The sequence below is a fragment of the Lissotriton vulgaris genome, chromosome 11, assembly GCF_964263255.1.
Source record: "Lissotriton vulgaris chromosome 11, aLisVul1.2, whole genome shotgun sequence".
Taxonomy (NCBI): Eukaryota; Metazoa; Chordata; class Amphibia; order Caudata; family Salamandridae; genus Lissotriton; species Lissotriton vulgaris.
Window position 1 is genome coordinate 673,194,041 of NC_141699.1, and position 27,866 is coordinate 673,221,906.

Sequence of the window (27,866 nt, forward strand, 5' to 3'; positions counted from 1 at the left end):
GTATTTACGGGAGAAAGGGGTCTGTGTGAAAAATGCACGACTGAGTTACTCTAACGTCTTGCGTTAGTTTTATCGCCTTACCAAACGTTGGGCGCCATGTAGTGTAGTTCCTATTTTCCCAATAGGCCCTGCGCATTGGAATAACATAAACAGTAGTATCGACGTAGAAGTGCGGATCTTCCAGGCCTCTACTGACTATGCTAAACTTAATTGGGTTTGTTACCAACTAGCTCAGAGGTCACTGGAAACTTTCTTCTCTGACTAGGAAGTGATCAGCTTCCTTGGTACAGACAAGAAGGGATTCAGTTTTCCAACAACCGTGCAACATGATAACTTTGCTCCTCAGATAAGAGTCAATCTCTAGGGTCGTGTGAAACAATAGACAGTTATTTTACTCAGTCAGTGGTTGTGCAGATTACTTTCACAATATGTAGAGAATACAGAGACGGGCGTTTTCAATAAAGGGTAACATTTATTGAACAGTCTTTCTTCTCGTACAAGAGAAATGAATTGCCACAATTGCAAGACTTGTTATTATAAAAAGTACGTACAGTAAGATGAGTATTGCGAAATAATACTGTAAAAGCATTGATATGGTTTCTTAGCCATACAATGGTTTAAAATGAATAAAACATATATACATTCATATATACATTAGGCTAAAATACTCAACTGGTGCTTCTAACTACGCCTACCCCAGTGTACCTGACCTAAGCCTAATACTTGGGAGGGGAGTAAGTAAGTAGCTTTAAGTTAAGTTGGTTTTGCCAAGGGTTGCTTCAAGAATTCTCTCTAAGGGTTTAGTCAACACCATACCTCTGGAATAGAATGATGGAGGTCTGGTATCTCCTTCAGGGAACTCGATATCCCAGTCACCCGCAAGGGTAGACTGGAAACACCGGAGCTGGATTTCTCTGCAGGAGAAAAGACAGCGTCTCTCTCAGCACGTCGAGGAAGAGGAGGGGCAGCGTCCGTGGGCAGCTTGCATCCGCTGGGCTCTTGCAGGGGACGGCTGTTCAGCTCCTAAGTTCACCACACCATCGTTCGCTCGTTAGCAGCGATAGCAGTAGCGATAGCAGCTAGGGTATCATCAGCATAACAGCAGCTTCAGCTTCAGCGAAGCAGCAGCATCAGCGAAAACAGCAGCGTTTGCTTAAGGCAACGTTGGTAATATTTATACCTGAAAGGTGCCTTGTTTGACGGAAGTTTTTGGACATAAGACGTCAATAAAGATGTCACTAGGAAGTGATCGTCTATCAGTGCTCATTAGAGTTCTATTACTAATCAAAACATAGCAAGTGGGGCTTTCCCAGGTTGCTGAGTTTTTATCTTGTTGAAGAACTCGGAGTGTTAATCTAGGAATCTTAGATAGTAACTTCTGCTATGTCATTGCACTAATTAGCTGCAAAGGAAGTGGCAGAGGAAGCGATTCTGAAATGTGGCTCTGTTCGTGTGAGGCCAGAGACGAGTTTCTGAATATTGCATTTGATCGGTTATGCCAATATAGGGACATAAGGGGATTATAATCGTATAGGGGCATAAGGTCACAGTATCGATCAGGGTCCTAGATTAGAACGCAACACTGCAACAATGCTGTTCCTTAGGTGTGGGTGAGTGGGTCTCGTTATTTCATGGTGCCCCACTCCCCCAGCTCCCTGAAGTGCGATAAGTGAATTGGGGGAGTGGTGTCTTTTAACTACCTCCTGTTTTTTTTGCCTCAGCGGCGGCTTCCTCCCTTTGGGGGGGGTTCAAAAATGACCTTGCCCCCCCATTGGCCAGGTGTTTCTTGCACCTCTAAGGCACGCCATCTTTGTGAGGGGGGCATGTGCTGCCCTGAGGTCCCCCTTCTTGCCTCTGGGTGCTCCGAAGCGGCCCAAACTGGATTTTTCCAGTGCCCTGGTGGCATCAGCCCTCAAGGCCCCGTTTAGGGGCGGCCTCTGTGATAATGGGGCCACACTCCCGCGGGAACTGGTCCAATTTCTATTTCATATGGCCAGTCACTATCTTATTATGACTTGTGCATCATAGCTTGAACATCTGCATATTCATAGATATGTTTGCATCGTAATGCGTTGCATTGTGAAGATTATGGATGGTTCGGAAAAAAACAATTTGAAGTTAAGACATTGTGGGATCCGGTGGGAAACGGTAAGTATGTTTCATCTCTGGCTGCCAGAGAACACGACTGTCTTCAAAATAGACAAGCAGATTGATTCTCCCAGTAATTACCTGATGTGTCAGCTCAGTGCTAAGCATGAAGCTATAAGTGTACAGCCTCTAGACAGCCTCACAGGTTACCTCCTGCAGGCTTGGAAGGATGTCTACCCTTTGTCAGGAGTAATTATTCCGGACACCTGCTGAGAATTCATTAAATTCCTTAAACTGACAAGGGCAGGCCAAGCTAGATTGACCAACTTCAGAGCACGCAACATTTTCCTTTCTTGTGTAATTGTAACTTTTTTATTTGACTCAAAATGAAAAAGAATTCCTCTGATTCACAATCTGTCCCTGTGCTGGGAATGACATGTTTAATCATTCAAAAGCATGAGGATACATATGATAATGTTGGCTTGGCTGCCTTTGGTAGTTTCCACAACAAATCTTTTATAATGTGAAAATTGGGGCTGCACAAAATGTTTATTATGTCTCAAAATTTATGAACTATGTGTGTAGCGGGAATTATGAAATTCTGTAAATAATAAGGCGGCAAAATTTAGAACACTGCCCCACATGTTGTCCCGCGAGATGCTGGTTCGATCAGGAAATACTTTACTGCGTCATTTTCTCCTGCCACCTATCACTTAGCTTGTATCCTCCCAAGCATTTTTATCACAAGGTATGTCCTCACATTAGATTTTCACACAAGATACAGTTAAATTTAGCGTAATCAAAATGTAATGTGTTTGGAAAGTGTCGTGAAATTTTGCGATTTCACACTACCTACTAACAGTTCCACAAGATGGTCTGGGCCACACTGCTCCATTGATCCCGTCCTAGTCTTTCACAGATTTCATGGATAGCTTTTCTAGTTCTCAGTGCAAGTCATAAGTGACCTTACGCATGTAACCTTAACAAGGCTCCATTATCTCTGCACAAACGCGCATGAGATACGAGGCGACTAATCATGTTGTTTTATTTATTTATTTATAGTCTTATAACGCGCATGAATCAGCCCCGAAGGGGTATCTCCGCGCGTGGCTTCTGTATAAGTTGGACAAACTATATTTAGGGGGTGACAGAGGGAAAGGCTAAATTAATCTTGTGTGAACAGGTAAGTTTTTAATTTCTTCCTAAAGGAGAAGAGGTTGGAAGTTTGTCTTAGCTGAGGTGGGAGGGAATTCCACAACAAGGGACCTTTAAGAGAGGGTGCTCGACCACCCTGTCTCGCTCTGGTAACTTTAGGTACATACAGCAACATAGTGTTGCTGGAACGTAGAGCACGTCCGGGAGAGTAGGGAAAGAAAATATCTTTTAGATATTTAGGACCAGACCGATAGATGCACTTATGCATGATGCAGCAGAGTTTGAAATTTACCCGCTGTTGCACTGGAAGCCAGTGAAGGTGGGAAAGGAGAGGACGGGAGGGGGTACGGGGAGGGACATTCAGGATGAGTCTTGCCGCGGTGTTCTGCACCACCTGCAGTCTACGTAGTTGTTCATGGTTGGCGGAAATGAGTAGACTATTACAATAGTCTACCCGTCCAAGGACTAGTGCCTGTACCAGCGTTTTCCTATAGGTGTTTGGTAGGAAAGGGAAGATACGCCGTAGAAGACCAATTGTACGGAAACACGTTCCCGTGACCTGGCTGACGTGATCTTTCATAATCAGAGTTTGGTCTAGGCGTACCCCCAGGTTTTTGATGGTTTGTTTGGGCGCTGGGACAAGTCCTAGCTCAAGTGGCCACCAATCCGGAGACCAGCACATGACGTAGGGTGCTATGCAATCTTGTTTGGCATTATAACAACACAATTAAAAAAAGCTGGGGAAAGCATGACTTCCTTATTAGTTCAAACTTTTGCTGTGAGCATTGGGCTTGGTCTACCCTTGGAATGCATGTGACTTTCCAACAGGTTCAGTGAAAGTCAAATGTCTTGTTAGAGGTGTGATGGTAGCTGGGGAAAGGGCTGGTTATAATGTATTCACTACGGGGTTGTGTATTTGTTTGGGTTTGGACCATGAAATTCATCAGAAAAAATGGTTTCCCTCCAAAAGCAGAGTTCTTTTATACATTTGTGTGGTGCTATCTTTGGGTGAGAACTCAGCCTTGGATGTCCTCTGGTGGAACTGCAGAAAGAGAAACACAAAACGAGAGGGAAAGTAATCTTCAAAGTTAAAGATATTTAATCCTAAATCTGTCATATTGATAGGCTAAGGAGTAATACACACTGATTAAGTGAACATCAAGGCTTTGGTTGTTCTACTCTTGGCCATGGCGCATTCATAGTATGAAAACACAGCAGGCCAAACCTATCTACCAGCCGCGGTCCGTGTAGGTAACAGCGGTGGATCAGTGGGTCAGGGTGGGGGGATTCCGATTTACGATGACGAGGGAAAATTAATTGTTTATTTAATTTTCCCTCTGCATCGTCCCTCGAAATCCCCCCCCCCCCCAACCTGGCCCCACCGCCCCACCTGTTACCTGCTCGGAACGCAGCTGCTATCTACTTGTATTTGTTTTACATATTTGCAGAGCATCGTCAACCTTTAGCATGGCAGCAAACTACTTTCCTAATCTAGGTGCGAATTTCGTACAGTTAGTCACCCAGAGCCTGCATAGACATGTGCAATAGGAACAGTCCACTGTGTAATGCGATTTGATGCCTCGTCATGGGTAGTAAGCACTATATAAATGCAATTATAATACAATGCAATCATCCCTCAATTACATCATATGTTCCTTGTGCTTCATTTTACTTACAATTGAAGAGGTCTCCAAAAATCTAATGACAATCTCAGAAGAAGGTTTACCGACCAAAGACTAAATCATTGAACTCACAAATCAGGCAGAATTAGACAAAGAGTTAGGATGGATAAACATAAAGGAAATCATAAAAATAGATGCATGCATATAGAAGATATTCATACTAATATAAAATGACTCTGTTGAAATATGAAGGGAGACACACGGAGAAAGACGAGTCCACAGAAAATTGCAAGGAAACTACCACCAACTCATCAAGTAGTGACATGGAAGAAATAGCACAATACATTGAGCAGAAAAAGATGTAAAAAAGCAATACTATTGACATCCAAACAAGGAGTTTCATTTTTAGAGAAGGTGAGGAGTAATTGGAAGGCGAGAGGAGGACAGGAGAATCCAAGAACCAGAGATGTGGTTGAAAATGTAGAGTACTTGGTGATCAATATTTGAAACTACACTAGCACAACACTGACACATCACAACGAGGAATTCGATTTATTCCAACCAATATCACTACCTTCTTTCAATAAAAATTGGGTTATTCCAATTTATGGGGGAATTACATTTAAAAGTATGCCTTGTACAAATACCAGAGGGAGAAGTAAAAAAATGTGTTAAGTCAGAATATAGGACAATGAAATCTAAGAGCAAATTTTACCCATAGGTAAACCGTCTACGTCCGGATATAATGAAAGGCTCAAAAATGAGGGATTTAAGGAACATAAAACACAATAAAAGGCAGTAGAAAAAGTATCTCCTGCACAACAAAATGGAAATCTGGGAAATTCCACAAAAGTAGAAATGTCTCACCTGTTTTCTGTGTAGTGTCAGAAATACACAAGATCCTTTCAAAGTCAATAATATCAGGGGTTAATTCAGAACCACTTTCAGCTTTTATAGGTCTATTCATCAGAACAAGTACTAGTTATTTTGAAGACAGTGAGAATTTCCTATGACAATTAAACATATTTACATTGAAATGTAATGAGTCAATAAAACCTACAAATGTGTGTCTGTACACCTCAACTCTTCAGGAAGAAGGAATTGAGGCAGTTCAGTGGTTACACGTGAACCAAGAGGAAATAGTAGTCAAGATATTTTTATTGCTGCAGCTGTTGAATTTTATTTATTTATTTATAAAGTTTTATATAGCGCGAACAAGATCCCGAAGGATATCAGAGCGCTTTACAAAAATGATGAAAGGAAGGACATAAGAGCAATGACCACATCGAGTAAGAATAAAAATAAAATAAACAAGGAATAATAATTTTGTATTCAACTATTTCAGATGTGATGAAGTTTATTATCTACAAGTAAATGATACAGCTGTCGGCGTGAATGTAAGAGCGAGCTATGCGATTACCTGCATGTGCTGCCTGCAGGAAGTATTAATTTTAAACCTAATGTTAGCTAACATATACAAAAGTGGTGGAAAAGATTCAACAATTATGTGTTTTGGGATTTGGAGAGGAATGAAATTAGAGTTGATAGGATGCTCGTAAAATATTAAAAGAAATCAATCATAACATAAAATTGCCTTTAAATATTGGTGCACAACAAATTTCCTTAATGTACAAGAACAAATCAAAGAGGGACCACTGTAAGCTATCATGTACAGCACATCAACAGATCAGAATCGATTTTTAGATCCAAAATGTTGTCACGCACATGGATTAATCAATGGACAGCGCCGGACTGGCTGTAACGGGCATCAGACGTTTTCCCGGTGGGCTGGAAGGTTGGGGGATGGTTTTATTGTGGGCTAGTTTTGCAGCGATGCTGCAATATCGCCCCCTGTAACAAAAGCAGCATCAGTGCTTCCCACTAGCACCCCTGGCACCCCCCCCCCCCCCTTGGGCCGGTCCACCTGAATTGCCAGGGCTGATTTGTATTCCCAGTCCGGCTGTGTCAAGGATATGCCATGTATTCATTTTTTGTGGCGTAAAAGCTGTGGCTGTTCTTTTCAAAATAAGCTATGTAAATGAACTGTTGAGTTCTCATTAGAATGGAAGTGAGAACATCTCCATGTACAGTGTCAGTGTCATCATGCATGGATGCATCATCTAGGAGTGGCGTAGCCTGGGGTCATGCGCCATAGGGCAAGCAATTAAATTAGACCCATCCAGACTGCTGACACAACTGTGGCGGTCCACGTCAGACTGAAGCGCCGCACCCCTCCGTCAGGATTCACTCCTACACCCGATTCCCGATAACCCGGACCCAGCGTGGATTCAGACCCGCCGGCCCACATTGCCTGCAGCGCCTTCTTTCCACGGTGCCAGGCCCATTAAGCCTATCTTCAACACGGCTCTCCAGTCGACCTCCGCACAGATTCATTTGCGCCTTGCACACTCCATTGTGCACTTTCTCACAGACGCCGGATTACTTTCGCAGTCCCAGCGAGGACTTGGAACCGCAGCATTCCCAGCACTTAAAGACAGCAGCCCCATCCTGAAGATGATCCTTAGTCCATAGGATCGAAACATTGTCAACTCCTCAGCGCAATTGAAGGCGCACTTACTCCGTGTGGATCTATTTAAATCACGCCATCCATTCCTACGCAACTATTGTAAATCATTTCGTGCAGAAACAACACAGTTACTTTTACATATTTTTACCGTGTGTCACTACGCGCCTTTTCGCTGTTATCCACTTTGTCACTTGCGTCGCCACTTATATGTGTCACGAGCACATTTGTGCACCAAGTCTAAATTGGGCTGTCTATTTAATTCATTCTTACAGTGCTGATACAACTGTACTGCTTCCAAAATTTCCTTTTGAAAATATATGATGGTATGTGCACATTTGAAAAACCTCTTGTGAGTCTCCCTTTTTCCTTCCTCGTAATATATGCTACATACTAAGTTAACTGCCTCTGCCATTGATACCAACTGAGATATTGTTGCTTGTTGTTATATTCTTACCCAGTTCTCAATTGGTTTATGAGTTTTACTCCTGTGGTTTTTTTCCATAAATGAGGTGCAGCACGCCCATCACTCCCCTAAACTCCAGTGTTACTGCACCTGCTGCACTAATGTAATTTACGGGTATCCAATTCCTCATTCCACTTGTCTTCACTTCTGACCTCCCCATCTCCATCTCCCCCTCCTCTCTGTTCTCATCTCATCTCATCTCATCTCATCTCATCTCATCTCATCTCCTTTATCCATTTAATGCTTCACTCTCTATCCCCTTCCTCGGTTTCTCCCTTCCTCATCTCTCGTCACTCGCTCATCCTGCTCTCTTTTCTCCCTTCTCTCTTTGTTTCTGGTTCCTTTCTCTTTCTTTCCCTGGTCCACTTTGCTCGTCCTTATCTCTTTTCTCTTTCCCACTAAACCTTATTTCATTCTCCCTTTCTGCCATGTTCCCTGCCCTCCTTCCCTGTTGTTTTACCCTCTCCTTTTCTTTCATCCCTTTTTTCTCTCTTCTTTGTTGTTCCCTTCTCCCTCTGCACCCCCTGCAATGTGTCTTAAAAAAAATCAAAGCAGGCAGCTTCTGAAATAACATCAGCTGGTGCAGAGCCGACTGGGCCTCCTGCCACCATGGGCTTCAGCACTAGTGGTAGCCACACCCCTATCCTCTAGAGGATTGTAACTAATTCTATCCCTTTCCACAGCCCAGATGTGTTGTTCACAGGTCAGCAGCAGGTGGCTTCACCAACACAAGCAGTCGGAAAAGGCATTAGCATTACAGGCAGAAATGCAATGAGTTAGTCTCCACATGCTGCTTTAGTTACCTGTCAGGGGTCAAACATTGGCTAGGGGCCCTCCCCCCTTCACAGCCCCAGAGACCGCCACCTCCCGGGGGTTGACTATATTGGTAGCAGCAATCAGGGAATGGAGCACAATTCCAAAGCTCTCCTTGGCTGTAATTCATGGGTTGGGAGTGGGAGTTGATTTCAACAAGCAAAGCAAGTCTGCAGTAGATTCCTCAGGATAATTAGAGTAAGCGTGTCCCCAAACACAGCTTTAGATACCTGTTTGATTTCAAAGGCTGGCATATAGGTGTCCATTTGAGTGATAGTAAGAAGGGAATGTCACCAAGCTTCCAATCCTCACCAAGGATTTGGAGCTGTTGTTCATGGGTCTCAAGGGGCTCTCTCCAATACAACATGATGCAGTTGTAGTTGTCTTAGAAGAATTCAAGCAAGCACACTTCCATGTGAAGCTTTGGTAACACATCATCGATTAACATCTGAATATAGACCATCCTTTGGATACCATCCAAAATTCTAATCGAAACTGGGCATCAGGCCCAGTTAATAGCAAGTCAACAGCTAAATTTCCTTCTAACACAAACTATGTAAGTTGAAACCAGCTGACACCCATGTGGGTTGCAGCAAACACGGGGCTTATTTATGAGAGGCGTGTGCCGCCGGAGCGTTACTGTTTTTAACTCCCCAGCGGTGCAAGCTCTCAATCATATCTATGTAGTGATGCAAAGCCACTCTGCATGGCTGTGTGGCTTTGCATGCCCTCATTGCGTGGCTTTGCATGCCCTCAAACATATGAATGAGAGGTTTTACTTAATCACGGAAACCTGGGACAGCACCAAAACCTTACGCCTCCCCAGGGGAGGTGTAACGAGGAGAAATATTTGCATTCTGCGGCACACATGGAAAAAGGAAAACTCCTCTCTGGATTCTTTTTGTGCAGGAAGGTGCCCCCTCCTGCAAAAGAACAATCCTGCATGCGACATAGACACCCTTGCATCATGGTACATGGGGGCCTGCATTGGCGCTAGGCAGTGAATTGTGTGCCAGCACAGGAGAAAAGGACAGGAATGCACTGTATTGCATAAATATGGTGCATTCCGGCCCTTTCACATTGGCGTAGGGCAGCACAGCAAGAAGACTTGTAGCACTTCCCTACGCCAATTCCCCATAAATTAGCCCCATGGAGTGTGGCGAAATACAAATAAATCCCTGAAGTGCCTTCACCACTTTTGTTAATATGTTGGCCCTGTGAGTTTTTCCACCACAATTAGAAGGATTTGAACCTCTTAAGCCAACAATGAGGATGATGTTTGCCTTGTGAACAACCTGGTCATGTCACAGGGTTACTGCTGATTGTTTCTGTATTTAGGAAGATGTGCTTTGTCCATTCACCTGAGACTGCCTAGTGTTTTATTGTTTTTTTTTTTTATAACTGATTGTGTTTATTGCACAACATGACGCATAATGAGTACAACAATTTGAACAAATAAATGAACATAACATCATGATAGCGGGCACAGCTGCTCTGAACATTAGGTATTCTTACAGAAGCGGTTCAAGATCATCTAGGGAACTCCAGAGTTAAATACAGACAGTGCAAGTAGTGAGATCTAGCTGAGTCTCAGTTTTAACATGTGTACATGATCTGAAGAAACGATTTTGCATCATTCAAGGCAGGGTACCATAACCATCTGTAAGACCTGTCATCCTTATGGTGGTCTTTCCACAGACATTTTGCCTTTTACCTCCTGTGTTTGCTGATTCTATTTTTGGTCTTAGGACTCTGAGCATTTTACCACTGCTAACCAGTGCTAAAGTGCCTGAGCTTCTTCGATGTACCTGGTGATATTGGTGTATACCTGATTGGCATATTTGATTTACTAGTAAGTCCTTTGTAAATTGGCATGACATATACCCAGGGCCTGTAAGCCAAATGCTACTACTAGGCCTGTAGCATTGATTGTGCGTGCCACCCACATAAGTAGCTTTTTAAACCTGTCTCAGGCCTGCCACTGCAGGGCTTGTGTGTGCAATTGACTGCACTTCGGTTTGGCATTGAAAACTACTTGCCAAGCATTAAGCCCCCCTTTTAGTATATATAAGTCACCCCAAGGTAGGCCCTAAGTAACCTTTAGGGCAGAATGCCATGTAAGTAAATGGCAGAACATGTGTGTTTAATCTTTACATGTCCTGGTAGTGACAAACACCCAAATTCATTTTTCACTACTGTGAGACCTGCCCCTCCTGTAGGCTAGCATTGAGAATTCCTTAATACACTTTGAAGCTGTAATTCCTGATCAGAGTGGAGTAGCTGTTTAATGTTTCATATCTTTAGAATGGTCTCGATAAGTCCTACTTGCTGATGACGTTGGGTTTCCTATTACTTTTTCAGAAATGCTACTTTTAGAAAGTGGACATTTCTCTTCACTTAGTGCTCTGTCTGCCTGCAGCCTGTATCCAATAAATGACTGGAGCGGCTGTGCATTCCTTCTAGACAGCCACAAACACAGGAAGGATAGGTGTCAGAGATGTATCTACATACATCTGCATTTTGATGGCCTTGCCAGGGCAGGATGGAACTGAGGGGCTAACACTTCACTCAAATAGGCAGGGTCCTCTTGCCACATAACGGACTGATTACCCCCTACTCCTGATACACTGGCAGACAGAACTGGGTGAATGCACTTCAGAGAATTGCTTTGAAGTCACCCCCAGATCAAAGGAACGTTTGGGTATAAGTACTGGGTTCTGACCCTCTAAAACAGACATTATTGGACTTGTATCTGAAGCTCTGCCAGAGGAACTGTTGTGCTGCTTAAATGACTCAACTGGACTGCTGATCTGGAAGGTTTGCCTTTCTGTTTGTTGCCCTTCTGCCAGCTGTTCTATGACTCTGCTGAAGGAGAGTTTGACTCTGCCTATACCCCAAGTGATCTCCAAAGGCTTTGTGGCTTGTCTCCTGTTGCTTGAGACTCAGGGATATCAAAGTCTCTACCTCTTCTCCTGTGCCTGGCTCAGTGAAAGTGGCTCAGATACTTGCAATGGGGACTTCAACGCATCTCCTGTCTGCGTGTAGCAGAACTGGCGCATCGACCCGGATGCATGAGTAAAATTGGTGCATCTGAACCAGCTACTCCGGCACCCATCTTTGGAACTGATGCATTGCCTTCACTTAGTCCTGAAGATTGGCACATCCTGCACCTGCGTGCCTTGACATCAACGCATCTTGCTGTTTGCGACTAGGAAAGTGATTTGTTCACTGGGGCCTGAGTGGGTCCTGTAGTAGGCCAGAGCTACATCTCAGTTGGCCCAAACTTTGACTTTGTCCCAGTCCAATGTGACCTGAAGTAACCTTTTTTGTGCTACTTGCTTCTAAGCGCTTTAATGCAATTATTCCTGAAAAATTCAATATCTCAACTTCCATATATAGGGTTTTTGTCATTTTGGTCTTGTTTTGTTCGGAATTTAAAAATCTATTTTTCTAAGCCTGTGGGGAGTCCCTTTGTGGGGACATCTTTATATAAGCATGACTGCTCTGAGCCAAGCTACCAAAGGGTGGGCACGGGCATCTTTTAGTGTGTATCTAACTTGTCCTGACTAGAGTGGTGGTTCCTGCCTGGGTGCATACCTCAGCCAACCAGGAATCCCATTTCTAACATCAGCCCTAAGAATTAATCTCATTTCCTTTGCTACGCCCACCCCTGCTATGTTGCGATGTATCCTATCAGAATAAGTCCATGCCAACAAGAAGAGAAAGAAGTGACAAGAACAGGTAAAGAGAGAAACTGAATGTATCCAATGTCATGCATCCAAGATCACTCCCCTTGTGGGTGCTGCCCTTGCCAGAGTAGCTGGGGGAACGTGACAAAAGTCGATCTGTGGACAAAAGTGTGCTGAAATCCCCGACCGGCTGACTTTCCCCCGGCTGGTAGCAGACATTTCTGAGGTCAGGTCAGAACCGCCTGTGAAGGGAGTGCTCCTCCCCGAGATTGCAGCAAGAGACCCCAAATTCTTTCAAAGCCAGCCAATTGGTCTTCCAGACTATATATGTTTTCTTGTAGGATGCCATTAAGAACATTTATCTGGGGCATAGGTCCAATATGGAGATGGTGTCTGTCTTCTTGAAATGGAGAATACACAGCGTGGCACTGCTACTTCAGTGGCTTACCCCCGGCTGACTTGATGCATGATCTCCTGGTAAAGGGAGGTGTCATGAAGGAGCACAGACGAACATTCTAACCTCCCTGCAATTCCTGACGCGGTTTGCATTTCAGACCAAACCCCAACCCAGTAGCTTTTGTCAGTCACACACAATGTGGACTGTATTGCTGCCCGTGCTTTGGCATCTCCAGCAGCTAGAGTCTTCCAAGAGCTTTGCCTCTGCCAATCTATATGTAGGCTAATGCCTTTTATATAATATTTATAGTATCCCAGCTTCAGTCGGGCCTCTTGAAAATGTTTGTCATGATGTTGTAAGAGGTTAGTTAGTAACCATATGTACAAAAAAAGTACATTTGCGATTTCCTAATTGGGAATTTTTGCAATTTGCAAGTATGAAATGGCAAACCACTATGTACAACAGTGTCTCATCCAGTGTTTATGATTCCAAATTGGTTGCAAATGGACCTGCTTCATCAATATTCATGAGGCAGGTTGCAATTTGCAACCCATCGGGAATGGTTACATTCACAGGGATGGTGGCCTGCTGGGGTCAGCAGACCACCATGTCTGCGATTGCTTTTTAAATAAAGCAATTATTTTTAAATACAGCCCATTTTACTCATGAGAGAATGGTCTGCTTTACAAAAATAAAAATGAAAAGTTTTCTTTTAATTTTTTAAGAGTAGGCAGTGGTCCCTAGGACCACTGCTTTCTCTTAAAAAAAATGCACCCACATTCACAATGGGGAAGGGGTCCTTTGGGGACCCCTTACCATTTACGAATGGGTTAACAGTTAACACTTCCTCTATGGAGTCGGTAAAATATGACTGTTTGCATCCGCATTCTGGTTGCAAAACATTCGTACTTACCAGTACTATTTGATATTAGGAAGGGATGCCTTACACAAGCCCCTTCCAAATACTGAATCGCAAAAGAACAATGTAATTTGATAACAAGTTACCTAGTCGCATTTTGCCTTTTGTATATGGCAAAATGCATTTTACAGCTCGCAGACTACTGGTAAAATGCTTCGTACATCTGGCCCTAGGTGTTGTATTGTTTATCAAGGTGATACACAAATGGGATTTCCTTATAAGAAATGTGCCTCTGTGTTTCTTGGGGTTTCATTCTAAAAAATGCACGTTGCTTGTCCAAAAGGATTAACAAGTACATTTTAAAGAAAATCATATTCAGGGCACCTTTTGCCAAAACCTTCTTGGCCACTTAGCAGGCTTTGAGCAGAGTCCAGCTTCCCAAGTGCCTTCAACGTAATGGTTTTCAATGTATCTCTCTCCAGTACACACTGATCATGTTTAAATTAAATTTCATTTCCCATCACTGGACTTTTCATTTCAAGTGCAACACCAATCCGGCTGGAAAACATGTTTCTTGTACCAGATTCACGTTTATTTATTAGTGAATTATTGAATTACTTACAGAGCGCACTTTTAGTGACTAGATGGTATTTTGACAATAGAATTAGGAATGCAGAGTCAGACAAAGAAAGAAAGGGGAAAATCTTGGAAGTATAAGAGGAGACTGCTGAGTTTTTTTGGCAGACCAGGTGAGTTTCAAGAGACCTTTTAAAATGGGAGAAGTCCCTGAGAAGGTGTAAGCGGAGGAATAATTGATTTCAGGGCTTAGGGCCAAGGAACTGGAAGGATCATCTGTCAGATGTTGTTCTGGGAACTTGAGGGATCTTGAGAGAGGACTTTGTTCGGGAGCTGAGGATTTAGGTCTAGATGTAGGTAATTCTATTTTACCACTTCTTAAACACCGAATTTTACCGATTCGGTATTTAAGAAGTGGTAAAATAGAGGGGGGATGTAGGTATTACAGAATCGGTAAATACCGAATCGTTAAGATTCGGTATTTACCGATTCTGTAAATACCGATTCGTAATGCCCATTGATTCCTATGGGCATTGAAGCCCATAGGAATCAATTGGCATTACCGAATCGGTATTTACCGATTCGGTAAATACCGATTCCAGCAAGGGTGCAGGGGGTGTCACTTTGACACCCTCTAGCACCCCAAATACAGGCATATGTGCCATGTGGCACACAGACATGCCCTAAGGGCATGTCTGTCTGTCACATGGCATAGGTGTACATGCACACATGTGCATGCACACCTGGATTCGGTATTTTACCACCCAATTGGACTGGGTGGTAAAATACCTAATCTGAAAGGCCTTTGGGACTCAGAAGAGTCCCACCTACATCTAGAAGTTACCGAATCGGTAATTTTACCGATTCGGTAAATTTACCGAATCGGTAAATTTACCGAATCGGTAAAATTGGCCCTCTACATCCCAAAAACCCATTTACCGGTCGGTAATGGCCGAAATCGGCCGTTACCGGCCGGTAAATGGCCACCTACATCTGGCCCCAAGTTTCTAGATGAGATATCACCAGATCAATGAGGAAGATCAGTCCAGTGTATTAGGAAGCACACCAAATGAAGAATAGAACCTTAATGAGGACACGTGGGTTCACTGGAAGATGGTGTAGTGACCAACAGTCCCTGGAAACATGATTGAATATCTTAAGTCCACATTCTACCATCACTGCCATATACTGGAGTTTTCAAAGCTTCCTGTTTGAGAATTCTGGAAAGCAAAGATAAGCAGCATTTACATAGGCAAGGCGGGGCAGAATTAATGGCCTCTGCCATTCCTGCTTCTTGTCATTGAAAGAAGGATGTTTTACCCAGTTTTATATAGCGCAGACTTGGTCCAAAGGCATTACAGCACTTTACATGAGCACCAGAATACATTACACAAGGTCAGTGTTTTACCCAGTGGTTTCGGTCTGGCTAAGACGCATCACAGCCTGTCAGAACCCACCATTCAGAATAGAATGAGCTGATACACTTGTCCCATAATCTGTGGTCATCCTCTGGTAGCTTGGCAAAACAAAGCACCCTATGGCATGGGTCCTGGGAGAGGGAGCCAATGACTTCGTTCAGAGACCACAATCTGAGGCACTGTTATCCTCCTGATCCGGAGGCCGAAGATAGTCTCAGCTCAAAGGTCAGGTACCCCCGGCACCCCTCGGACACCACACGCTCTGGAGCATAAGCAAGCACAGGTCCCCTTGGTTGCAAGCACAGGTCCCTCAGACTCTGCAAGCTTCCCCGCACTCCTCAAACTCATCACATCTCTGCACCTCAGAGGGCTGCTGATGTTTTCACACACATTCCTCTTGCACAGTGAGTAGATGATGCATGTCTGGACAGTCCTTGTCCCATCCACAATCATTTCTACCTGCACCCAGTGTGGCTCTTACAATCTTACGGAGACAGTAAGATCCTTTTTGCCCCTAGAATCTCATTGACATGATTCAAGCTTACCAACCCTTGGAGAGTACTTCGAGACCCATGCCATGACAGTTGGCACTAGCTGCAGGCCAGCAAATCAAGGCAAAATCCACCAAGTGATTGTCCCCTTCTTGGAGCACGACAAGCCACTGCAAGTCTGCAGATAGTCCAGTTGCAGTCCCTTCTGTCCAAAGGATTCCTCATGTCAGTGGTTCAGCATCTAACCAGCGTAGTTTGATTCCAAATCCACTTTTGGAGGCCAAATCCCCAGTAGTTATACCCACCCTGACCTTTGAAGATATGTCCAGTTCAAAAGGCCCCTTTGAAATGTACAGGCCCTCTTTACATTTTGTCCTGTCTGCCATCCTACCCCAGGAGATTTGATAAGAATCTTTTTTGGGGCCAAGACCCTGCCTCTTGGGATGCAGGTGCCAAACCCACCCCCACATAACCGTCCCAAAGCCCTTCAAAGTCAGAAGCCTGCAGTTTCCAGTGAACCCCTAGTCCATGGCCCTCTATCAGGAATGTGCAGATGTGGCTATCCCCCTGGCACCCAAATGTGAATTAGGAGACAGACCACCAGGCACATAGAGCTACGCACATATAAATGCCCACTTTCCCAAAGTGCCATTTCCACCATTGTAATGTTGAAACCACTCCCACTACCGGAGAGGATTCATCAATACCAAACACCATACTGTTACTATTCTGCCCATAATAAATAATGCTAGACAGCCTTTCCCTACAACTCCGTATGCTAATACAACGCGAGAAGCAGGCCTTGTCATACTGAACACACCACCTGGTGCCATTCATGACCCTTGCATGTACCACTTTTATGCACACGCCTGACCTCGTCCCAACACTGCACCCTATCACTAGGTAGAACTCTGATATAGCAGGTGACATGCAGACCCTAGAACGTAGGTTTCTATATGCCAAACCGAGCAACAGTAACCCATGCACACAGGCCCCATTAGGGCCAATCTTTGGCACAATCAATGAGCTACCTCCGTGGAAGGTACTTCCTGTGTGTCAGGCCTACAGAGGCACATTCGAGCTACATTCCCCTGGCATAGGTCTTACCCCATGATAAGAGACTTACAGCTAGCTCGAATCAGCCAAACATATATACACCTCTCCATAGTACGTGCATTACCAGCTCAGCGCTTTGACACTGCACGGTATTGGCAAACGTGCTCAAATCCTAAGGCTAGCATCCAGAGCAACAGAAAACTGGGAAAGGAGAAAAGCAAAAACGTCGAGGGAAAGCACTCTAGAAATGGCCATTTCTAACAGTCAGATTTGTATTTTTGGGCATGAGGAGATTAAGGGCCAGATGTACTAACATTCTTTGTGGGCGCAAATGGGTTTTAGACCCATTTGCAATCGCAAAAACAGTGTGGCCCATGTACTAATCCTATTTTGCAAGTCGCAAATCAATTTGCGACTCGCAAACTAGGATTTGCGACTCGCTCTTAGGAAGAGGTATTCCAAGGGCGTCCCTTCCTAATAGCGACTCCTGAAGCCATGTATGACTGTTTTGAAATCGCAATTGCGGTCGCAAAATAGTCACAGTTTACCACCCTGCACAGAAGTGTGGTAAACCACTCGCAAACAGGAAGGGGTCCCCAGTGAACCCCTTCCCCTGTGTGAGTGGCTCTCAAAATATTTTTTAAGGGCACCCGTAAAAAATGTCACTGAAATGTTTCATATTTATTTTTTAAATGCATCCGTTTTCCTTTAAGGAAAATGGTCTGCCTTTAAAAAAATAACTGCTTTTTTAAAAGCAGTCCCAGACATGGTGGTCTGCTGACCCCAGCAGACCACCATCCCCTGTGAGTGCTAGCCATTTTCAATGGGGTTGCAAATTGCGACAGCCTCATTAATATGCATGAGGCATGCAATTTGCAATCCTGTTGGGAATCGCAAACAGTGTCTCAGACACTGTTGTGCATGACAATTTGCGAATCGCAAATTGTGAGTTGCAAATGCGCCGCAATTTGCGACTCGCAAATTGGTGGGTTGTACATCTGGCCCTAAGTGATTTGCCAAGAATCAAGGACATTAAGCCTACCCAGGAACTCAAAGCTGGTTCCCCCATTCCAAAGTCAGCATCTCTGGTCATTAGGCCACATCTCTTTCTTATAGTGTGCAGCATAACAAAGCAGGAAGATCAAATTTTGTGAATTTGAATGTCAAAACTGAGAGTTTAGTCAAAGACACCACCATGATTTGTTGCTTTGTGAACCCAAGGCTAGAAAGGGACCTATGGTGTCAGGTTAGAGATCAGGAACCCAGGCTTAAAGGTCATTGCCAAGAATAATGATCTCATGTTTTTCCCATTCAGCTTGAGAAATGTGATGGTCACCTGGTTTCCCATTCAGCTTGAGAAATGTGATGGTCACCTGGTCGTGGACTGGTAAAAAGGATTGCCACAGATGTCAAATGTTGTTTGGTTGTTGGAGACACTTCATCAATATCTGTTAGTCATCTGAGTATGATGAAGTCTGATATCTAAATAATCTAATCAATTGCCTCAATGGCTGTACACAGAGGATGAAGGACGTAGGGAAAATAGTGGAATCTTGGGGGACCCCGGAAGAGATCAGTGGCTTAGGAGAATGAAAAGGAGGAAGCAACACTAAGTGCATGTGATCTATCAAAAATGTCCAAACCAATGCATGGCTGGACAGGATGGCCAAGCTGCACTTAGGAAAGCAATTATGATGTCCAAAGTGACCATGGCACATGCATCAAAAAGACTGAGTAAGACCCAGCTGGCTTTATTCCAGAAATCCATCGACATCCTCTGGTCAACAAAGAAGGTCAAAGGAAACTGCCTCTATGCTATACCTGTCTTTAAAGCTATTCTAGAACTAATCAATGATGGCTTAGGAGTCCACTATCTAGCAAGATGATGCCTACTTGAAAGAAAACAGACACTATGGAAAGCTCACAGAAGGGTAACACATATTTTATGCAAAGGGAGTTGAGCAGGCATTAGAATACACTTAAAAAGTGCAAATTGCTATTTCAGCACCCTGCTGTCTGATCAGTTCGAGCTTGTAATGCTAAATTCAAAACATTTTAACACTACCTTTAAACACCTTTTCTGAATGCGATAAGTGGAGGACAGGACCTGTGATCAAACAGAAACTCCAGATAGGCACTAACGAGGAGGTACCAGGCTCATCTTGTGAAAATATTTGAGAATGCATTTTAATAAAGGTACAACAAACTAGGATAAAAGGCTGACTTCTCTAAATCTGCAGTTTTCGCTTCGCTGTGCCAACTTCAGAGCGAGGCTACACTTACAGGAACAGTCATGCTAAATGAGAAAACACGGCATAAAAACATGGCTGTGCTTTTAAAATGCTTGTATCTTGTAAATGTGCTAAAATTCGAGTAGTGCATTAAACAGGTATAAAAACAAATTCACAAATGTTATTAAAAACAACAGAAACTACATAAAGTGGCTTTTGCACTTCATGATTTGAAAACTACAGGTTTAAGGGTATGGGTCTTTAGTTCCTAATCTCTTGTGGGTCCAATTATGATTTGTTGAGGAGAGGTGTAACTATCCCTCTTTTGCAAGTCTTTGAAACTATGCCTGTGACAAGAGAAACATTGATGGAATTTTAGAGACTCTGAACAGTATCTGACTGTAATGCCTGTAGGGAGGAAATAGGACAGGGGGAATCTGTGGAGTCTGATTTGAGTTAGTGCAGTGACATCATCTGGAGTCATCAGAGGCAGAGCAAGGACCCTGAGAGATGGCAAATTAAGAGACTCAGCTGGCGCTAAAAATAGGCCCGGGCACCAAATAAAAGTGGAACTATTTGCTAACCAGATAGCTACAAAAGTGGTACACATTTGCTAATTGGCCAGTTTTGATCTTGAGAAGACATTAATATTTATTTATTTAGGAGTCTTATATAGTGATGGCCAGACCCGAAAATATCATAGCGCTTTACAACATTTATCATAATGATAACGGACACACATTAGTTCAATAAGATAAGTACAAGTAAAGAAATGTTGGGTAAGTGTTTTGAAAACTATAAAAAACTGAGTGGAACTGACCTTGCAGAAGGCAATGTTTGTGATCATTGAAAACAACAGTCAAAAACTGCCCATAAAACAGGCCCATAAACTGCTAAAAAAGCGTCCCACTCACCGATCTGTCAGGCCAGCTAATCGGACACTGCCTGATTGCCCTCTAGGCCTGTCCGATCTGAACTCAGCATGACTTGAAGGTGGTTGACAATCTTTTAATTCATTATAGATCTTTGGCATCTTGCTAATGAAGATGGAGGCCAGGTTATCACAAAGAGACTGTGGCGGTCTGAATTGTGAGACACGGCTATTTGGAGATGTTAAGATGTCTACAATGTGAGATATTTACTTGCACGGCTGAGTCCTTTGCAGGCTACTTGACCCTTTTTTATGGGAATGTAAGCTGTGCCTTCTTTGCTCAGCTTCTGCACATCATAACAGCTTCCTATTTGTCTCCTGCACACACAGTCAGGGTCAGACTGGGGCAGAAAATCTGGCTGGGCACCAAAATAAATGTGACTTATATTCAGGATCGGATTGGTAACGCGGGCACTCGGGCAATGCCCGAGGGGCTGGTGTCCAGTTCCACCTGTGAGCTGCTTTTTTTTAGCAGTCTGGGGGCCGATTTGGGTTGTTTCTGCGTTTTTTCGGATACCACCAGCGGCCCAGTAGGTGCCTGAGTGGCATTTCTGGAGGCAGATGGGCGTCCATTACCTCACTTTTATCAATGGACAGAGGTGTCACTCCCTTTCTCTCGCTGGGTCGGCGAATTAATGTGGGCATACTAAGCGGCGGCAGGGGGCCTGAGCAGAAGTGACCTCCCTTGTTTTCAGGTGTGTTTCACCAGTGTAAACTAATCCGTGCATTTTTTTTATCCCCCCACCCCCCTTTTAATAACTTTTCACCTAAGCAGTGTTTTGGGGAAAGACAATATGCAAAAGTGGGCCACTTTTTTGTTTAGCGTGCTCGGGCCAATTTTTAATCCAAATCCAACCCTGCTTATATTTATGCATTGGGTCGTAAAAGCAAACTGGCCAATGTTTGTGAATTGAGCCACACTGGTCTTTTTAAGACATGCTTTCTAGGTGGTCTTTGAGAGGTAGAAAACCACAGGAATTTGTACTTGCTGTGGGAAATATTAATGGAAATATCAGAGAAATGCAACATTGAAATCCTCAATGTTCCTTCCCTAGCAAAAAGACAGGGCCGGACTGGCTACCGGGCATTTTGTCATTCTGCAGAGCTGGGGGCTGATGTCACTGCGGTGGGGGCTAATATCGCAGATTGAGACCTGCGTGTGCTTCGAAATCAACAATGCAAAACAAATTTCGTTTTGCACACACAGGTCCCCATCAACGAAATCAGGCCCAGCTCTGCAGAATGCCAACATGCCCGGTAGCCAGTCCGGCCCTGCAAAAAGATACACATTTTGACACATCCCTGCTCTTCCACACACAAAGGGCCTCATTTACAAGCCCATTGCACCACCAGTGCATAATTTTCTTTGACGCAACAGCAGCGCAATGGGCTTGCCCATATTTACAAAGCCACTTAAAGTCATCCTGCATGAATTTTCATGGCCTTGTAAATATGGGCCACATTCATGCATTACTCTGCGAGAAAGGGGCTTTCCATGGGTGTTGCTGTGGATGTTGCCACACCACATCCATGGAACCTGGCACATTCCCAGATGTATAACATTTTGTAAAGCTGTGAATGTGTCAGAATCCTACGCCTCTCCGGGGGAAGTGTTGAAGTGGTGCTTCGTGTTTTCCTCTTTGCATGCGTGCTGCTTTCTGCAGCATGCATGGAAAGAGGAAAATGCCACATTCCTGCACAAAAACAATCATCCCTGCAATGCAGGCACCTTTGCAACATAATGCAAGGGTGTCTGCATTGACGCACAGCTTCTGTTTGTGGGCCAGCGCAGGGCAGGGCCGGACTGGGAACTGAAAGCAGCCCTGGCAAATGTTAGCAGACCGGCCCCCGTCTGGCGCGTAGCGAGCGAGCGCAGCGAGCGAGCTCGACCACTACTAGGGGGGTTTGGGGGGGTTCTCCCCCCAAGAAAATTTTGGAAAATGACATACCAAAATGGTGAATTTTACAGCACATTTTTCATTACATATTCAATTGTATCAACTTTCAAAGTTCAGTAAATAGTAGATGATGACCTTAAAGAGCACCAGGTTACCCACCCAGTCATATGTACCCATAGACATTCTTACAGGAAGCACCAAAAATAGACACAAGTAGTGAATCAGTGAGAACAAAGTAAAAGTGAGACCAGCCCCCCACATGGTGTATAGCGAGCAAGCGCAGTGAGCAACCACTACTAGTACCAGTAAGCATGCAAACGTCACTCATAAGCACCCAGGCTGTAAGCATGAAAATGTCACACATGAGCCTCCAGCTCCAGGTCACTGAGGCCAGAAACTAGGGAAATAGCGCACATAATTAAGCACCCAGGCCGGAAAGCATGGAAATGTCACACATAAGCACCCAGGCTGACAGAAGGCATGGACATTTCTCAAATGGCACCCTGGCCAGAAAGCATGAAACATTAACACAAAGGCCCTGACCTTGACATGACACATGTTTAAATAGCCTACTTAAATGGGTGGCACAATAAGTGTTGCAGGCCCACTAGCAGCATTTAATGTACAGTCCCTGGGTACATGTAGAACCACATTTCTAGGGACTTGCAAGTAAATTAAAATTGGCAATTCCGTTTAAGACAATTTTACCATGTTTGAAAGGAAAGAGCGCAAGCACTTTAGCATTGGTTAGTGGTGGTAAAGTGCACTGAGCCCTAAGAGCCAACAAAAATGGCCTTTTTGGTGTAATTAAGCAGATGAAACCGGATTTTAATTTGGAGGAATGAGGCCGACAGGGACTTATCTAACCTAACCATGTCTCAGCAGTCAGTATGAACAATATGTATCTAAAAAACATTTTACATGTGCTAATGGCAATGGGACTTTTTCTGTAGCTTCTCCTTTTCCGCCCAGCGGTTTCAACGCCTACAATGTGCGCATCTGTAATTCACATGCAAACAGTGAACAGTGATTGGGGTATGGGCGACATGCCGGAAGATATTGAATGGCTTCACAAGCTGTACCACACCTCGATCATGGAGAAGATCTCAGCTACAGTAAACCTCAAGCCGCAACAGTTTGAGAAGCTGTTGGGCCCCTGCGTGAATTTTCTCACAAATGCATTTTGAGAACTCTTGCCCGAAATATCTACGAGTGCTGCACCTCACAGACCTGGGTTACTGTGCAATGGTGTACATGGACCTGTTCCTAAAGGGAAAAATTGATCCTTTATCAAGCTTATGATTGAACAGGACGTCTTTCTTGTTATCTCCCCCTTCTTTCTCCCCCCAAGTTTCCATTATTCACCCCTTTCCTTACCCTCCTCTCCAGCATTTCCCGGCTTTAATGGCGTCACAGGGTTTTAGACAAGACATCGGCCTTGTAACCATAACATACAATTATCTCCTGCTTTATCAGTACAATTCAGTGATCTTGTGTGTGGGGGGGGGAGTTGCAGTGGTGGGCATTTAGTGTGGTACGGTAAATCTGGTCCCATTCTCAACAGATCAGTATTACAATTATTCAGAGATAGCAACGAGATTGTCGAGCAGGCAATGCAATGCAAACTGTAATGGGAACGTTTTGAAAAGTTAGATAGAAAATACAACGCGTAAGGCCGGTGTTATGTCTATGAGGCTGCGTGTTTTCTGCTACTGTACGGTACCTATACAAATCAATGCCTCCTAACTCTTAAATGATGAATGTGCTCTGGCCTCAGGCTCTCCTTACTGCAGCATGATGGTCTCTTTATATCATTTTGTAGTGGCAGGCAAAGTGTAGTGAGTCAGTGTAAAATTGCGATAGATTTCGCATATTTGTTTGATTACATATTTAACTGCCGGCCTGAGCGAGGTAGCAGTACTGATGAGATAAACAACAGTGCGGAAATAGAAGCCACTGTTTCAGGGCAGATCACAGATTATCTTGTTGAATCAATCAATGCACTGCTTCAACATGTACAACCGCATAAAAAGATGCATCGTATGGAAGTGCACGATGCGGTCCCTCCCCCCCTCCTCTTTAGATACTGCTGTGCAGCACCAGTAGTCTGAAACAATTTGAATATTGCATTTTCTTCCAGTCGCACTTGCTTCTGTGTGGTTATTCTAGGTATAGAAACAATAAAAAAAAATTAACTAGCTACTGAGAGCACACCAAGTGAAATGAGTTGCTATCTGAAGCGTCTCGAAGATTACTAGGAGAGTTTGAATTATTTATGCAGCATGGAATCTCAAATTATGTGGCACATTCGATGAAATAAGCATTGGCTTTATTATGTAAATACATTTACATTTCCTCATTCAGGAGAGAGTGGAGTGGTATACAAAGTACACGCGCTCCTTAGGAAATAGCCCTGTAATTAAAGGTTTTATTTACCCATCGAGACCCAGCTATGGGGTAACGGTTATGTTATGTAACTTAAGGCTAATTTGATCTTGATTAAAGAGGCAACTACTTAAACTTCCTTGTTTAAGATGTATTTAAATCCAGAAACTAGGGGCCATGTATGAATAAACAGTTGCTTTCTATCGCACTTATTAAGAAATAACTCCTCAGGCAGCCAAGCTCAGTGCATTTATTTGTATAGCGTGTGTGGCAACAGTGGCACTTGGAGACACGTTTAGGATTTGAGCTCTTCGACCTTTCAAACGTTTTGGGTTCTTTTCGGGTGCACTTTCGAGATACCGGCCGTCTACTTGGAGAAGTGTCCAATAGCAATTGGTTTCATCATGACAAAGATACCTTCCCTGGAAAGGTATTACTTCTTTCCTCCCCTTTAACATTGAAGCAAACTATTTCCGCTTTAACTTGCTGGTGTAGAGGAGACACAGAATGCTCATGGGAGGTACCAGTGCACTGTGGGTGGGAAGCACTTACTGCCCCACACGGCTCAGCATCCCAGAGGAGACACAGAATGCTGAGGGGAAGCACCAGCGCAGTGTGGGAAGCACTTACTGCCCCACAGAGCTCAGCATATCAGAGGAGACACAGATTGTCCAGGGGAAGCACCAGTGCACTGTGGGAAACACTTACAGGGCTCAGCATCCCAGAGGAGACACAGAATGCACAGGGAAAGCACCAGTGTATTATGGGAAGCACTTACTGCCCCGCATGGAGCACTAAATACTATATGCAAGAATGTATCCCCCAAAGATCAACAATATGGAATGCATGCATCATCCTGTATGGAGCCGTGGACACCCTTGGTAGGCCCCTTTCACCCACTGTAACAACACCCTGTGTGAAATGATGATGTGATGTGCATAGCAGGTGGCATGGTACAGTAGCCAAGCGGGCGTTGCAGCTGAATCGCCAAGGGCAGCCAATAGAGTGGGAGACACCAGGGCAGGGCAGGGCAAGGCAGCTGCTCAAATACCTTCGTAGTCAACACCTGCCCCCAAGGGAACGGGAGAGCGAGATCGAGCGGCCCAGACGTATGAAGGGGCGAACTTGTCCATGCTGGTCCCGGCTGAGTTTCCTGCATGTGCCCCTGCATTTGGACTGCTTTGCCTCTGCGCCCCAACTCCTTTGGAGTGGCCGGAGTCCGGAGCAGCCAGAGCCTGCAGCTGGTTGCCAACTCCTGTCTGAGCAGGTGAGCCGGAGTAACTTGTACCCAATCAAGGGACCAACTGCCTCGTGAAGGGCCAGCAGCAGGTGGCTGCTGCTAGTAGCGAGCCATAGAGGTGTATGGTGAGTGATGGAGACACAGAGCAGCGGTGACAGGTGGGAAGGTGTGCCATGGGCACTGCGGCACTCGTCTCTCACACTTCACTACTCTTACATGACAGCAGCACACTCTCCTGCGTTTACACTTATTCACCACGTACACTCCTTGAAAACAACCATGCGCACAGTGATGGTGGCATTCACACACACACTCTCACATACTATAACAACCTCACGCACACACACCTGCACTGCACACATACACGTTCACACACATCCATGGACCAAGGACCATCATAATCTAAAACGTTTACTCCTGAAGGTTGATAGAGGTGGAGTGGTGAGGGATCCATATTGGGTGGGGTGTAGAGTTATCTGTACACGTGGGGGTAAAGTTTACCCCGTTACATTCTGAATGGGCGTACTGCTTCATTAGCACTAGAAGTCATATTCCTCAGGCCTCAGACTTGAGTTGTGACGCAATCCCAGGTTTCTACTTTCTCCTTGTTTTATTTTATCGAGGCTGTGCAAGTGTATGGGGCTAGGCAGGGGGGTATTCTGTTATGTTTTGTTGTACTGTACTCATTTATTACCCAGAAGGAACTGATTGATGCTACTTAGAAATGTAACCCCTTGCCTGCTCATGACAGAACCAGGCCGTCATGAGCCACAGGCGGCGTGTGCTCATGACGGCGTGGTTCCGTCATGTGGCTGCTGCTCCTCCCACGCGGCATTATTTCCCCGCCTGTGCGGGTGAATTAATGAGCGGGCGGGGCCGTGGCGGAACCACACCGTCATGAGCACAGGCCGCCCGTGACTCATGACGGTGTGGTTCCGTCACGAGCATGACAGCGCCGCGCTCACCCCCCCCCACCCTCGCAGCAAAATTAGCGCCACGGCCAAGGGGTTAATGACTGCCTAATGATAATTCTATGATGTATAATTTGAAAATACAATAAATGTTTTGGAAACTTCAAAAACAACAAAAAACTTCACATTTACACAGGTTTAGAAATGAGCACAAGCACTTTCACTCACGCATGTGGCAACACACAGGAGCCACATACACACACAACACTCACAATCACCCTGTTCTATTGACAGAGAGCGAGCGACCTAAGAGAGGCACCAAACCCTCCTCGCAGCGCGCGGCACCGCCCGCAGGACTCCTCCTTACAGCCCTGTCACAGCTCGAGCGTCCGGAGGGTGCATGCCAAGTGTACCTCAGACCGGCTAGGCAGCCACAGGAGGCAGGCGCTGCGAGCGCGTATCCGCCCGTGCAGGGTCAGCTGCAGCCTCGGCAGGGCAAGCGTTTACTGAGGGTAGTACATCTACTGGGGAGGTCTCTTTTGAGGGCAGTCAGAGAAAGCACCAACCTGGTGGTGTACGTGAGAATGGGGGGCAACACAGTGTGTCATAGACGGCCAGTATACGGTTGTGTGCCCCATTCTGCTGCAGCGCTGCTGCTGCCCATACCTGTGCAAGAACTCTCCATTCCCTTTATCGGCTGTAGGTCTCCATGGTGTCCATACATGAGTGTACCTGGGCAAAGCAGCAGCCTCAGGAGCTACGCGCTGAGAGATTGCCCCGAAAGGGACACGTGCTGAGCGCCGGACAACACGCACCACAAAGGGACATCAGCCTAGGCAAGAAAGGCATTCTGATGCTGCAGAAGGGCAAGAGTCCAATTCATACGTTAACCACCACCACCCATGTATTCTGAAGCTCATACCCTTTGAATCTTGCAGCCCTTAATACGCCCATGCCTCGACAGGGGGCCCCTTTCAGCTACAACTGATACTGCCTTCCTGAGGTATGCACCTGGGCAAGCAGGGCATCCTATCTGTTAGAGCCCTTCATGAGCCCTCTTATGTCGGTTCCTGTGCAAGGACCCCGTTCTCCCGTCCCCTGATTCCTACTGCTTCC